The following is a 15,692-nucleotide window of genomic DNA, read 5'->3' on the forward strand; positions in this document are numbered from 1 at the left end:
TCCAAGATAATATTATATTGGAACGTTTCAATAATTTGTTTTCCGCATAATTCCATAATATATTATCTATGCTATATATTATAATAACTTTTTTCCTAAGAAAATTACCCTGTCGTTGTCACGAGGAAGAAACGACGGCGTATACGCGTTATTAGTTTTTCTATTTTACCGAGATAACAAGACGGTTATAGTTAAGGTCAAGACTAATACAAAAAAAAAAATAATAATAATAATAATGAAAAATTATACGGCGCATATTACTAAATATAGTAAGTCCCCGACGGCATGAGGTGAGAGAGTAGGTAAACCACACAATAATTATTATTATTCGTAAATATTGTCTTTGTCAATCATATTTGCTTTTTACCACACCAATTCGTAATGTATTCCACTGACAGCTACCTTGAAATTACATCATAATGATAATAATATTAATACGTAATATAATAAAATAACACGAGCCACACGGTTTTTGTTTTTTACATAAACCCGACGTTTCCATTTGAAAATTATAATAATAATATACACTATGGCCACGGACCATTATTGTACACAATAATATTACATTAGATTGGGAGAACAAGACGGTATTTGGTTATGAAAAAAATAAATTATATTATATACATATTTTTGTGTTAAAGGACGTTTGTTCTGACACTGACCCGACCGTTTATTTATCCCGGAAAGCGAGTCTTAACAAACTGGTCCGCGCGGCCTTCGTCGACGCTGTACACGGATCGGACCGGCTGTATGATAGTATTATGTTATATTGCTGCGAATGCAATATATTTCTTTTATTATCCTACACGTGATGAACACACGGTCGGCTTTGAACACAGTGACAGGTGCTGATGCGTGTTGGAAAAAAAAAAAAAGATTGTATTCGATTTACAAGTTCCACGGTTGCGCAGTCGAGTTTTATTGTATAAAGCGCTAATAGCGGAAACAACGAGAGAGCAAAAAATATTAGCCGATTGAGAATTACAAACAGCAGCACTGCCCGACAGAAAATATTCGGAAGGCCGATTTCTCTTGTATCTTGGTGCAAAACAAAATAGCATACATAGGGCTGGCAAAGGGTTCAGAGGGTTGCAAGTTCAACAGTCTAAACCAAGACGCGCTCTGTGTGGAATACAGAATATCGATGTAGCTGTATTGTCACCGAGCCATCGTTATTGTGATATATCATGTCACGGCCAAGGAACGACCGACCGGTGTTCAGGTTGGAACCAAAAATAAAACCGAGAGACGTCTAAGGCCCTTTGACTCGCACGTCGGATCCGCGTTTTGGCACCAAACCCGCATTTCGTTTTGGACGGAGAATAGCTATCTACACTTGTACAAACGAGGTGCACTTGTCCACAGACGTAGATCTCCTTAAGAACAAACCGAGGGGTCAAGTTTGCGATACCGTTGAAACGATAAAATGGCAAGTTGGTATAAATTGGACAGTCTCGAAAGATTTTCAAACGGAATGATTCGGTACCAAGTCCGTTTGCGCCATTAGAAGCACTTACGATTGTGTTGGTTATGTTCTTAATAATATTAAAAAAAAAAATGTAAAGGGAACTCGATAGCGCGGTAACACCCAACTGTTACAACCGTCGCGTTTGGTAAATAGAAACAAATTTATGCGTTTCACTAATGAACAACCAGCAATTATATAATATACACACTAGGTATATATAATTTACATTCGAGTCTGTTTTTTTACTAAAACTAATTATTTGCAACGCTTCCACGTGTCGAGAAACGTCAATCAATGGAATTAGCTACTTGTGTTGTCATACAACTAGGCTACCTTGTGTGGTTAAAGAACTAGTTTTCATGCAACGACAAAACACGTATAGTACCGTTGGCTGTCTTGTGCGAACAATTTTTACTAGGTACCACAATCGAAATATTATTGAAAAAAAATTAAACAAATGCAAGAGGTACAAGTTATCGACCTTATCGACCTTGATGACGTAGGTACGGACAGAGAAAAACGAAATCTCTGTACTATACAGGGGTATACTATACTATACTTTTGTATTGAGATCTTTTTGAAACGGTCGAGGTGGTAAGGTTTGTAAATTTTGTATTTTGAAAAGGGCCCTTGCGTTCTCATCCATTGTGGGATATGATTCTAAAATTATCACTGTCATTGCGCGAGAATCTAATTAATTCCGCCTAGTGTTGTTTCTATAAACACATAATATAGTTAAACAGGTATTAATTAATTTTCTTTTGTGTTCAAACAAGTTCTTGTTTCAATGAATTCAACAGTGTTATGCAACTATAATGATAATATGCGCTTTTGACATAGAGTCGACTAGAACCGTTCAAAAAAAGCCTTGAACGACCAATGTAGTGGTTTCTACGAACACTAATTGACAGGTCAATATCGCTTTGCTGTCGGTTTCCGGTTGCATTTCGTTAATAACAATACATGGGTACATCGTGTAACGAAACGTTTAATAAACCCCAAGTCCGGTGAACTTAATTAATGTATTAAAAAAAAAAAACTCACAAAATATTCGAAAAATCCATTTGTTCAATAATAAAAACAAGTTTCTTGACAAAACATTGTAATGGGTTTTTTTCTTTAAAATTTTAGTTACATAGTTTCCCCTCGAGAGTTTGAAATTTCCTGTTTCCCTATGTAATCATATTGTTTCCATAATGACGACCTTGTCGACTTTCCTCCAGATAAAGGTGTTTAAACTGACTCAACGCGGGTAATTACAGCATTCTGTAAATATTTCCTGATTTCTATAATACGGAACAAAATATAAACGTGGCCGTATTCCCTCTCTCTTTTCACGGTTCCGATGCTGTTGTTGGCAGTGTATCCAGACGAAAAGTATTCCAGACATCGTAGTCGAGAGAGCTTCTTTATGTGCTGCATCATGGTCGTAAACACAGCATTACTCGAGAGTCGTGACCTTTCGGCGGTGTCCAAGTCAATGCTAAGGTCAGGCCAAAGCCAAACTTCTTAAAAAATAATAATAACTTGTGGTCTTTACGACGTTTCCGTTTTTTCGTTGTGAGATTTACAGTAACACTTAAGTCGAGGCTTGTAATTTTGGAATCGACCGACTACGTTTTTAAAAACTTATAGACTGCTTAAGGTACCCGAATAGCTTTGCTTGATGTTCAATTTGCGCCGCTGTAATGGCCAACTTGTAGGACTTTTAGTCTTATCACTCTTTTGCAATTCTATGGTGTTGATGATTTTCGGTGTATTTGCTTATCGACTGATGGCACACAATATTAATACCGATTCGACGGCTACGGTTTTAATCGTTACATAGTAATCATTTATATTTCATTATGAATTACGCGGTTATGTTTTCCAAACAACCTTGTCTTGACGAATGCGCAAAAAAAAAACAAAAATAATAATAAACAAAACCGTTTACAGTATGAAAACAACACAAATATTGCCTGACGTATCGAAACGAGCGTGGTCGGGGTTCTGGTTTGAAATTATTATATTACTACACCTACTATTTATATCATTATTATTGTATTGGGTTAACCCGGGAGTAAAATATAATGTTATGGAAAAAAACCACTCATGTTCGAGCAAGGTCGCGTAGTGTTTACATTTTATTTTCATACATGCATTTTGCTGGACGTCCACACGTGCGACATAAATATTATTATCCATGTATATAAAAATGAGTGTACCTATGTATGTCCTTTATAGACGTTGAAACGGTTTCGCTTTTTTTTTCAAACTTGGCACGAATATGATTTGAATTCTGGAAAGTGTACGCGTAGTAGGGCGGAAATCTCCTTCCGGTGCCCTGGAACCCACCAGAATCAAAAAAGTGTCCCAAAAATGAGAAAAATCGAGATGAGGCTCCAATTAAACAGTAAATCAGGGATTTCCTAATTGATTTAGTATTTTGAAGGCGAAAGGGATATGGTAAGAATTGAAAGGGAACGAGGAGGAGTGGACGACGATAAAAGGTATTCGATAATCCCCGGATAACTGTTATAAGATATTTATTATTATAATTATTCAATACTGATGTGTTGCAATTGTTGTTATCCATCCAGCTGGCTAGTTATTATAATACATAGATTATAGTGTCTATTTTTTGCCAATAAAAAAAAAACAATATTTTTACGAGCGATATCGTCACTATAAAACCTAGTTTTGACATAATATAAAACGTTATCAGAATAATAATATAATGAAATATTGTCAATTGTGTGTACACCGAGGAAGTCTGTTTTTAGTTTTAATTATAAGATACCAGTTTCATCGTTTCAATATGGTCGTGACATAATTTTATTGTCTTCCAGGAGTCGACAGAACGAGTTGTGCGAGTCTTTGCCCTGGTACGATCTTGACGAAACGTCTCTTGCTGCTGTTGGCAATTAGAGAATGTTACAAAGAAATCCAGTTTTTTTTTTTTATGAATTTACGGAATCTCTGCTCGCACGGGTCTACGATGAAATGTGCAAATTTCAAACGCACTGCAACACAATCCATGTATCCGGGATGAACGGCCTTCGGATAACCACGGCCTTCTTCCATTAGGTCGTTAAAATTTCATATGCGTGTGTGATAATAAGATAATGTTCGTTTTTAACTAATTACACAGCACAACAATCTACAAGATGCGTCAACTACCACACCAGTAATGTTACTATCGTCGATTTTCAGATGAGCGGTGCTACACACAAAAACGGCGGCCAATTTCATACGGGATTACCGCCGTCGACGGGGGTACCCCCGTCATTGTTTACCATCCGCCGTCTATAATCTATGACGAGGGTACGCCTGTTGACGGCGGGAATCCCGCATAAAATCGGTCGCCGTTCTGGTGTATACGACGGTGCTATGCATACGAGTGACGCTATTAGCATCGTTCATCTGTATATTATTTTAAAACCAACGACATTAGGTATGTAGGTATATTTCCCGACTCTTTCAGGCCTATAGCCGCTGCTGTTCTCTTGTCCGGATTACGCCGATAGCTATTTTTCTCGGTAAGTATCATTTTTCCGTTGAACGCTAACAATAAAAAAATAACATATTATTCTACTGTTCTCGCGAGACCTCGAACGTTAATATTTTTGAAGTTCAAACACATCACATTATTATTAGTATCACTACATTATAGTGCGTACTTGGTATTTCCATTAGCGTTTGCACAGCAATAACACACCGCCTAGCCGTGACACGGCAGACGAAAAACCAATTGACCCTACTAAGCATCTCCTCGCAACATCAATAACATTATTATTGTTGTTATTACCTATTACCAAACGTCATTTCCAAGACGTTCATAATATACGAGGAAGTAGTGCTTCGAATTTATTATAGTAGACGGTTGCAAGTGACGACGTGGGAGGTTATTGAAATGCACACTTTTAAAAACAATATCGACGATATCTGCGTAGGCGCATCTTGTTATACTATTACTATTTATCTGCGTTAGCGTTTTTTAGAAATCGATTTTTTTCAACGTTAAATAACATTTAAAAAATATCATCTTACAAGCGTACCGATTTCTATAACTTTTACATCGATCAATAATGCTAAAAAACGAATCATACATTTTTCAACGTGTTGGCTCCTCTGTAAAAAATTATGAATTCTCGCTTAGTGTCGTATTTCAATGGAATGCGCATAGATAAACAATAAATACTAAATGGATAGACCACTCCTTAAAGGTTGAATGGGGTCGGTTCGATCGGACACACGCCTGCAAATTTTAAACGAAAGCAGGCAAATCATAAACAGCACATCTGGTAGTAAAAAATTGAAACACTCAGAAAAGAGAAGTATCATAAACATAATACGATAAAGTGTAAATGTGGCTGTTGTTATTATCAAGGATTTAGCCGGTTTTTAGTGTCCCATCGCTACAAGAAAAAAGCAACATTTATTTAAGGTGATAACTAAAGTCATTAGTCTTTAGTCAAACCGAGTTAGAATAGGATTACAATAACAAACTTAACCTTGTCCGAAAAAAATCTTAAGCATCTTTGTTGTTCGCTCTTAATAAAACTGCCTGAAATTAACTTAAAACATTGTAAATAAAAACAAGAATGCTCAATTGTCAAGCTATCAGGCTATAAATTGTTTTTTAAAATCTCAAGGTTTTTTTATCTATTATGAAAATAGTATTTTTATTCGATGAGAAACTAAAAATCCGTCTGGATCTCAACAGCACTATATTTATTTAAACATAACTACGTATTTTAATATTTAACAACATAATTTATGATACTAATTAAATATTATTATTTCCGTAAAACGCATAACATATCCACGGTGCACATAAACATTGTTTTTAAAAAATAACACCGAAAAATCTAAGTCTGATGTTCTAGCGTCTCTTAATACTCTTAATATGACCTTCTCTGTCGATTATTTCTAGGCTGCGGCCCTTCGAATAAAAGTACTTCAATATTAATATGATTACTATGTGAATTAAATTTTTCTGGTTTTTGTATGAGCGAATTTTTTTATTATTTCTTCTGAATCAAACTTCTTGCCTGATACATATTTTTCTATATGAGATTGTGGCTGGATTACAAATAAGCTACAACAACTTTCTCTGACAGGTGTATTTTTACAACTTTGAGAGAATCATATTATATTTGTTTATTATACAATCATCTCTTTAATGTAAGAACATCCTGTTGAAGTCGTACAGTATTTATACAAAAAGTTAGATAGTTGCTAAAAGTCAGAGCAAGTGGTAGATCATTACAATGTTTCATCAATTGTGCGATTTTTCAGTCATCGTCAGAACTATGATATTTTCCAGTGACTTTTTGTCACATTTAGTTGGTCAGTTACTTCCGATCGAAATCAACTATTAGTGACTAAAGAAGCTCCAATAAAAGCAACTTGAAGTATCTTTCATCTCAACAGGTTCTCATATAAATTTGGCCGACCCTGGTATTAGATTAACGTCACACGTCTCCAAGAAGACAATTATTGCTCTAGGCTTACGTCATCTATCGTCGGCCGAGTTCGTTTACTTAATGCACACGATACATATATATACATTGGATTTTAGTACGAGCTCGAAAATTTCGTTTATGACGAATCAATGTCGAAATCGCACTTAAGAAGCACATAACGCACATAACCATCGTCACGATTGGCTATTAAGACAATCGCTATACAGCACACAACGACATGTTTTACACGCTATCGTCAACGGCAGCCGAAGGGTATCCTGTGGTCAACCTATCAATCACCGTACACACGATGTACGGTGTCTTTTGACCTTGTTGACTGCCAACATTACATTCGATCGTATTATTATACACTGCTGTTGACGGACGTTTGGTGACGATGACCAGGTATCCCTCCTGAGAATGAACAACAACTTTTCTGCGAATAAAATATCCACATTCAAACGACAAGGAATGACAAGAATACACAATAGGTCGTCGACGGATGACGTCAAAAAAAAAAAAAATAAAAAAAAAAAACTACTCAATCCAACGCGCGACGATACGCGCATAGCAAAATACCACCAAAACCGTTCGGGCCACAATACACTATTATCATAACGTAGTGTTTGGTATTTTTTTTCTTCTCTGCAATCTGCTAAATACCGTTGGGTCCGTCCATTGTATGTGTGTTAAAATCTATCGAAATTAGCACCTGAAGATGGCGCAACTGTGCGTATTAGATACGTTTGCTGATAATTCAGATGACGACGAGCAGATAAGATTGTGTTGGAACTTGGATTGCTAAATATTAAAATATGAAATTGTTTGGGGACACCACACAGTATGCGACGGTTGCTCGGTGTAAAAAAAAAACAAGGATTAGCATTCTGTACACGGTTTATTCTGAATAAGTATCACAGATAGACGATTTCGACTTTTGCTATGTCCTCTCTGGAATAGTTATTTTACAAATGCAATAATCATATAATAGGACAATATCAAGTAAAAAAAAAAATGCAAATTAAAACAGTTCTAACAGTTCTTACTAATTTGATTATTTTTAAACAGTTCAATTTTCCTTCTTATCAAAAATCTAAGAAACTTTTTTCCAAATGAATTTTTGGCAATGCTCTACTAAAACAAGCGAAAGGCTGATTATTTTTCGAAGGACCTTATTTGAGCAGACTACGGTAATCAAAATGAAATCAAAACGAATTACCATTAAATAGTGCTCGTCAGTACGGTAACAAGTGCCCACCAAATGATAGTATCGTTAGTTTTGGAGTTAGGGTGTTCGTTTTTTAAAAATTCTTTATTTACGATGGCATTTGATCTTTGCGACGCGGGTTTGACAGCTAACATAGTAGAGGCGATTAATAAGTAACGGTTCGACGCCTGTGGCAAGTACCATTAAAATGAAAAGCGGCGTTCGTAATACGTGATAGATAGACCACTATACTGACTCTAGAGTGTATTATTATATAAAATGATTCGAACAAACCGTCGGAGCTGTCGATAAGACTATTCACATTTTTTGACGAACGCCCGGAAGGTCGTTCGTGTTTGGATATTATTATGTCGACTCGTTGGTATGTAGGTGCTAAGGTTACAACCTAGAAAAATGAAATATTTCAATGGACATACGTTTCAGAATGGATCATACGCTCTGTATAGAAAACGATTGTGTGTACTATATTAAATAATAATAATACGCTTCCCTTTGCCGTATCGATAAGCCGTCACTGTCAAGGTCGACCGGAGTCAGTCACCCTTGACGTAACACAACCGAAAAGTCTCGTTTGGCGCATTTATTTCTCTATACTCCATAATATAGGAACCGAACAAAACCCACAGCTAAATCGTTCGCCGTTACCATGCTGGTTTTGCCGAACAAATACTAATTATAACGAAAAATCCCATGTATTTGATGGGTTTTTACCGTCAACACCGAAATATATACTAGCCCGCGCGTACGGGTTTCCCACTTGTCTGGGATTTCCCATACATATTAATAGTATTTTTACAACGTTCGCGTTGTATAAAACCTGCACAACCAAATATTTTTGAAATAATACAAAACAAATGTACCTATGTATAAAAACAAAACGTTCAGGGGTCGTTGGTCTCAGGGAAATGATTATGCATGGCTCTCGACCTTTTTCAGTTTCAAGTCTAATTTTGAACGTTTGCAACAACCAACGTACGTATTACTTAAATTTTAAAGGTCAACCTAACTTAACCCAACCTAACCTATAAACCATTATTATATACTGTACATCACCGTTAAAATTTACTAATTTTTGTTTTTCCATTATTATAATTTACCCGAGTCGAGTATTTAAATAATATTCAATTTTGTCGGTTTGGATTTTAGAGTGTTGTGCCAAACCACATTTCGCAGGGGTTTTATTTGAAATATAAATTTACATATACATATAATTTCATATCACGTGCGGTGTGTTATTAATTTTCCATTTTAATACACGGTTCGGTAATGTTATAAAATGTTAAAACGAAATACTCTGATTATGATAATATTAAAACAATGTATTACGACCATCGCATCCGAGATTTTCACCGAACGGCAATACCTATAACCGTGCGTTAACTGCCGGATTTGATTTTTGGTTTTTACTTTGGTAAATTACACATGAAACAACAATTGAGAAACGGGTACCGGCTAATCGAACAATAATAACCCGACAATATTAATATCGTTAAAATTGTATGGGTACGTTCAAACTGCGTGGATAATAATGGACGGCGAATTAAAATGTTATGTTGTTTAACGAGTTGTATTCAACTACCACGCTAATGACTTGCACCTAAGTAAAACAATAATAAGCTACATTTTAGTGCTATTATTAATAGCCCTATCGAAGGTAGACTATAAAACAAAACAAAAAAAACAATTACCGAGTCGACGTTTAGATATAATAATAATAATGTCATTTTTATGCAAGTGTGTATGTGAACTCTGCCACGAGGTCATAATATTATACCGTCGCGTGACAATAATGTATGTACATAATAATAATTGTTATAAATCCGAGTAACGCGAAAGTCAACCGTCGGAGGTCTATGTTTTACTATTAAACGTTTTCAACAAGTATGCAAATAGGTACCGCGCATACCGCATAACTAAAGGTCAAAAGATACACCGACATTTAACGAAACGGTTTTTATAAAAGCGCGATTTCTCTTGTAAATTTCGGCGATTTCGTTGGGTTTGGAAAAAAAAAATGTTTACAACAAAAACAGCGGATGTATATTATATTATATAATATTTTTTCCCAAACGGCTCCCGTTGAAAAAGGTTTCACGAGTAGGTAAATTCCCAAACGGCTCCGGTACTATGCGTGTATATTATCAAGTCTCTTTAACTTTTCAAAAAAACTAACTTAAATATTTAAACCTGTAACCTCCTCCTAGACCGTAGCCTACAAACCTAGGATATTTTTAGTTAGCGGAGCGAAGCGACGGCGCTGAGCGAGCGAGTGCCAAAACACTTGGAGACCTGCCGTCCTTATCGGTTATCAATACGAATTCCGAATTTGGTAAAAGTGGTGGTAAAACCCCTATTAAACCTATTAAAATTTTTTGAAAAAACGATAGACAATTTTTCGTTTTCTTTCAATAAAGAACTCGCTGACGCGAAGGAATTTGTGTTGTAAAAAACCGGAGCCGTTTGGGCTACGTCCACGTTTTCCTACCGTCTAGGTAGGTCTAACATAGGGGACGCCTTTGGATCGCTCGCCACTACTGAGTGAAATCATGATAACGACAATAATAATAATTTATTGACAAAAAAAAATATTATACTCACGATTAAATTCGTATAGTTGATGTTTTTCCGTTCGAGACGTTTCTCGAGTCGGAGCCGGAAAATTACACCGACGGAAAATTATTTGTATAAATAATTTTCAAAAAAAAATAAATTGAACTCTCGCCGTACAACGTCTCGTCGTCGACGGATTTCAACAAACAGTACAATATAATATTATACACGAGCGATCGAGTCGATAAAAAGCAATAAAAAAACGACAACGACTAGATAATATAAATACGCCGTGTTTGGACAGAGAACAACCGACAGGAGTGTTTGAAAAACGACGAAATTAAAACTTTTGAACAATTTGTTTTTGTTTTTTTCGGTTAACGCGATATTCAAACACTCGTTTTCGGATAAATCTTCTACAATGGAAACTAGTCCCACGCGCAAACACACACACAAACGTTGGCACACGGTCGCGGGTTGGTTACTGACTGTGGTCGGCGCAACCACGCGAGCACGGTGGCCGACGATACCGCCGATACCTACCCACCACTGCCGCGGCGGCGCGCGCCCTACTCTACCCGCCGCGGCGGCCGTACACAGCTGCAGGTGTGAAATAAAATTAAGAACAAAAAAAAAAGAACCCGACAAAAGTAACAAAAGTCGACTATAGAAAGCGAAAATTAAACGTTTCCGTTATCCGTTTCAGCGCTAACACACTTTTGCGAATAATATGATAAAATATAACACATTTACCACGTATACTGTATCTCTACACTACTAAGTACTGACCAACACATTTGTATTGAGTAAATGAGTCCTGAACATTTTTTTTTTTTTTGGACTCCAAATAGCACAATATTTTTAATGTTGTCTATTCACAGAGTACACGGTATAATTATTAAAAAAAAATAATCGGCGTGATGGTTTTACCAAAAATGAACGTTTATTAAAATAAAAACTTTAAGGTTGTTAGAATCCCAAGCCCCCCCCCCCCCAAACATAGGCGTAATTTCAATTTTTAACTTGGGTGGGCTGGACATTTTTTTAAAATTATATATATAAGTAAATATATTTTTGTATTTTAAAATTTTATGCATAGCCTAATTTTTTTGGTGGGGCTATGTTTAGCATTGGGGGGGGCTAAGCTTTCTAAAACCCGTATATCAAAATACATGTTTTTATGTTTTCCAAGTTCAATTGTAATAGTTTCAAATGTAATTTAATCCAGAACTGGTTATCGATTAGTCAACATTTTCAGAAAATCATTCTTTATTAAACAAATTAATTGAATAGACATATGTATATATGTTATGAAAGTTTCAAAAGTTGACATTGCCTGGAAAATAATAAAATAAAAGTAACTGTGCAATATATTTTATAATATTGTAAAATAACATACCTAAATAAAGATGTTAACAAAAAGAAAAACTATACATTTTTTATTAGGGGTTTTCTGAAAAAAACATTGTGTCTCACGTTAAATTTTATCTCCCTGTAAACCACGACGCTGACACAGTCAGTAATAGTAATTATTATTAATATATTTTTTAAATAACTTCTTAAAGCAAATAAACATTTTTTATCACTCTTGCTCTTATCATCCCTCACTACATCTTATCAATCCTCCTTATCACGTTACCTTATCTATTATTATAGGTTTATTATCATGGATTTCGATCTTACTGAAAAGTTTCACGCTAATTTTGAATCGGCCCTCAACCATAAAACATGTTGAAAAAATACACAATATCGTTTGGACACCTCGTACATAAAATTATGTTTGTTTTATAAATACCATACAAAAAAAAAAATCATTGACATATTTTTCTCCGTTAAGTTTTTCAAGAGTCAGTGTTTTTTTTTTTAATTTTTACCTAAAAATCATCCGTCACAATAAAATATTACAACGATGACCTTACAGTTATTCAGAAAGGAGTGTCACCACCGATCACTTTCAAAAATATATAAAAGACTTGATAGCTAGATTGATGCTACAACATTAAAATTTACCATGACTTGCGTTATTGCGGCTATAAACCCCGTTTGTTCATTAATATTCAAAAAACAATAATAATGGCCGCACGGACGTAAACCTCCGAATAAAAATGATTACATTATTTTTGCATGCTAACACATTTAGGTATACAGGTATTTAAGATGAACAGCGATTCCATAGATGAGACATTATAAATTGTTGCTCGTGGCAAATTATTACCAACAGTGTAATATAATGGGGTGCACGGTAATTGTGAAAAAATGACTAGGCTTTTAATAAACGGAATAATCATATGTAATTCGTACACGGACACATTATTATTGTCATGATGATATAATAATATGAATTTTTAGAATTATTTTCAAAATATACATCTATTAAGGTATATATTAAATATACTTTTTACTTAATGTTTTGTGTTATATTTGTGTGCTGGCAGTGTATTAATTGCGTTTTACGCGCTTTAGATGGCGTTTTTATTTACATACTAAGCGGTCTGACTAAAAATATACATGCGAAAAAAATGCATAAATCTTAGTCCTTAAGACACGGGTGGGTAACGTCCTCTTAATGGTTCAAAAGATAACCTTGAGAATATATTTTATTCGATAATTACTTTTAAACTACTGTACTTAAATGTTATTTCAAACAACAACCGTCCAATAACCAGCACAAAAAAAGAAAAGAGGATGTTATTAATCAGTCCGACCTACATACGGATAGGTCGAGTGCACCACAAGTGGTAAGCCATTTCAATTACAACATAATGATATATACTTTGAGTCGGTTGTTTTTTACCAGATCAACCGATTCTTTATTCACAAGTCTGGAAGTGGTGGTCCCATGGAAAGTATATCAATACATCAGATTACTGGAAAACAAAACTTCACTTTTGTAATATACTATTAAACCCTAACTGGGTAGTACAACTTTTGAATTAGTAAAATCTAGATTTTCATTTTTTTGAACTCGCTACTAGATGTTCATAAAAGCTATTTTTAAGACATTATATTGGAAATAATGCACTTTATGTAATATTAGTAGTTTAGCAGGCAAGTCATAAAAGATAATAATTATTATTATTGCCGTTCGGATTTCCGGTTATAGGGGGGGAAAAAATGTTATGCTTTTTTTAAGAAACTATAAACGAATAAAAACCACATTGTTTTAGTTTTTGTAACTCATTAACAAGCTGGCCATTGGCAGACACCAGTGGTACTATTAAAAAAAAAAAAAAACACACACACAAATATATATTTATCATAATATAATATAATATACAATTAATAGTTACGTGTACCATAACTAGTTGAAAAGCTTAACAAAACAATAAAAACCATGATGTAATAAAAGTTAAAAAAAAAAAACTTAAATGCTTATAATAATTAATACGAAGGTGTTGGGTATGATGAGTGGGTGTTCCCCGCGGATCTTATTGATTATAATGGTTAATTTTTTTTTTAATATCAAAAACACATATTTGAATATATTATATTGTTGTTGTTTACTGATAAATCGGTTAGTGTTCGAGAGCTATTATAATAATAATTATTTTTTATTAGCTGTTTTTGTTCTTTTTATCGACCACTTCCTTGTTGTAATAATTCTTTAAATAGACCTGACCACATTGTAAAAGTTTTATATATTTTTTTTTTCTGTTCTCTGTTATTATTAACATATTTTTAAATGATAAAATTATTATTATCATTAGTATCAATACTAACTGCTTGAAAATGAACGAAACGATAAATTCACCGAAATTCGGAGCAACTTAACCTAATATTGATTTGGATTTTTTCAATTTAACCTAATTTTTTACTAGGCACGATTTTATTAGCTAGACAGAAAAAAAAACAATATTTTTATTAGTTTTCTATTCTGTACTATTCAACTATGCGCGAAAACGTTATGGCGATCCTACTTGTAATAATAATATGACCTAAAGAAGTCACGGTTGTCCGTATACATTATTATTATTATTATAGTCATACGCAGTCGCTAGTTACGAGTGCCGACTTGCCGGTTAAGTAATTATACTTTAATGTTTAAAAAATTAGTAATTAACTGCCAAAAAAAAAAAAAAATCTAAATAATAATATATATTCTATAGAGAACACCTATTTGATATTATACTATTATATATATATATATATATATATATATATTATATTATGCGACACGTTGTACAAGATGGCCCAGGAAGATTTGACAAATTAAATAACTTTTGTTCTAGAGAATATTTTTAAGATTTTTCTTTTAAAAATAATTTATACTCATTTGCGCTATAAGCACCACGGTTTTTAATACACTTAACTATTTTACTTTAAAAAAAAAAAAACCAAGATAGCCATTTTGTTAAGAATGAATTGCTGAACGTTTTGACTGGTCGACAACCGGATTTGGGTAATTACTATTTAAGTTACTAAGGGTTAAACAATAGGATGGAAAGATTTTTATCTGCGCGTATTTCTCTACCGCACTCCACCTCCCATCATACCCTTCAACCTTGAGTAACTTAAAAAGTATTTGTCCAAACCCGGTTGTCGACCAGTCAAAAGGTTCAGCAATTTATTCTTAACAAAATGGTTATCTTGATTTTTTTTTAAAAATGTAACAAACAAATTTTTTTTTTTAAATTAAAATAGTTAAGTGCATTAAAAACCGCGGTGCTTATAGCACAGATAAATTTTTGAAAGAAAAATCTTAAAATTCTCTAGAACAAAAGTTATTAAATTTGTCAAATCTTCCTGAGCCACTCTGTAATAATATTCTATAACTCAATAGTAATTTTGTATATTATACACTGTGGTTTGCAATACTAAACAAATGAGTTCCAACTTGGAAAACACTTCTGTAAATTAAAATTAGAAATATTTTATTATCCAAATACCTACTTACCGACGAGTCTATTATTATTTCAATTTTAACTCTAGAGTTTTAAATATACGTTATGCGGATTATAGAAGACAAATAAAGAAAATTGTCGTCAAGTCAAGTATA

At 34.0% G+C, this 15,692-nt stretch overlaps 1 protein-coding gene across 1 annotated transcript in view; it reads right to left on the minus strand.

Moving 5' to 3' along the window:
• The window catches only part of LOC126845678 (protein pinocchio), a 50,126-nt gene that overhangs the window by 3,313 nt on the left and 31,121 nt on the right, over window positions 1-15,692 (minus strand). The window lies entirely within an intron of this gene.

The sequence above is a fragment of the Adelges cooleyi genome, unplaced genomic scaffold (genome assembly GCF_023614345.1).
Source record: "Adelges cooleyi isolate 19-005CV unplaced genomic scaffold, UGA_ACOO_1.1 ACOO_flye_CR_arks_rails_tigmint_CR_PRNA_8, whole genome shotgun sequence".
Taxonomy (NCBI): Eukaryota; Metazoa; Arthropoda; class Insecta; order Hemiptera; family Adelgidae; genus Adelges; species Adelges cooleyi.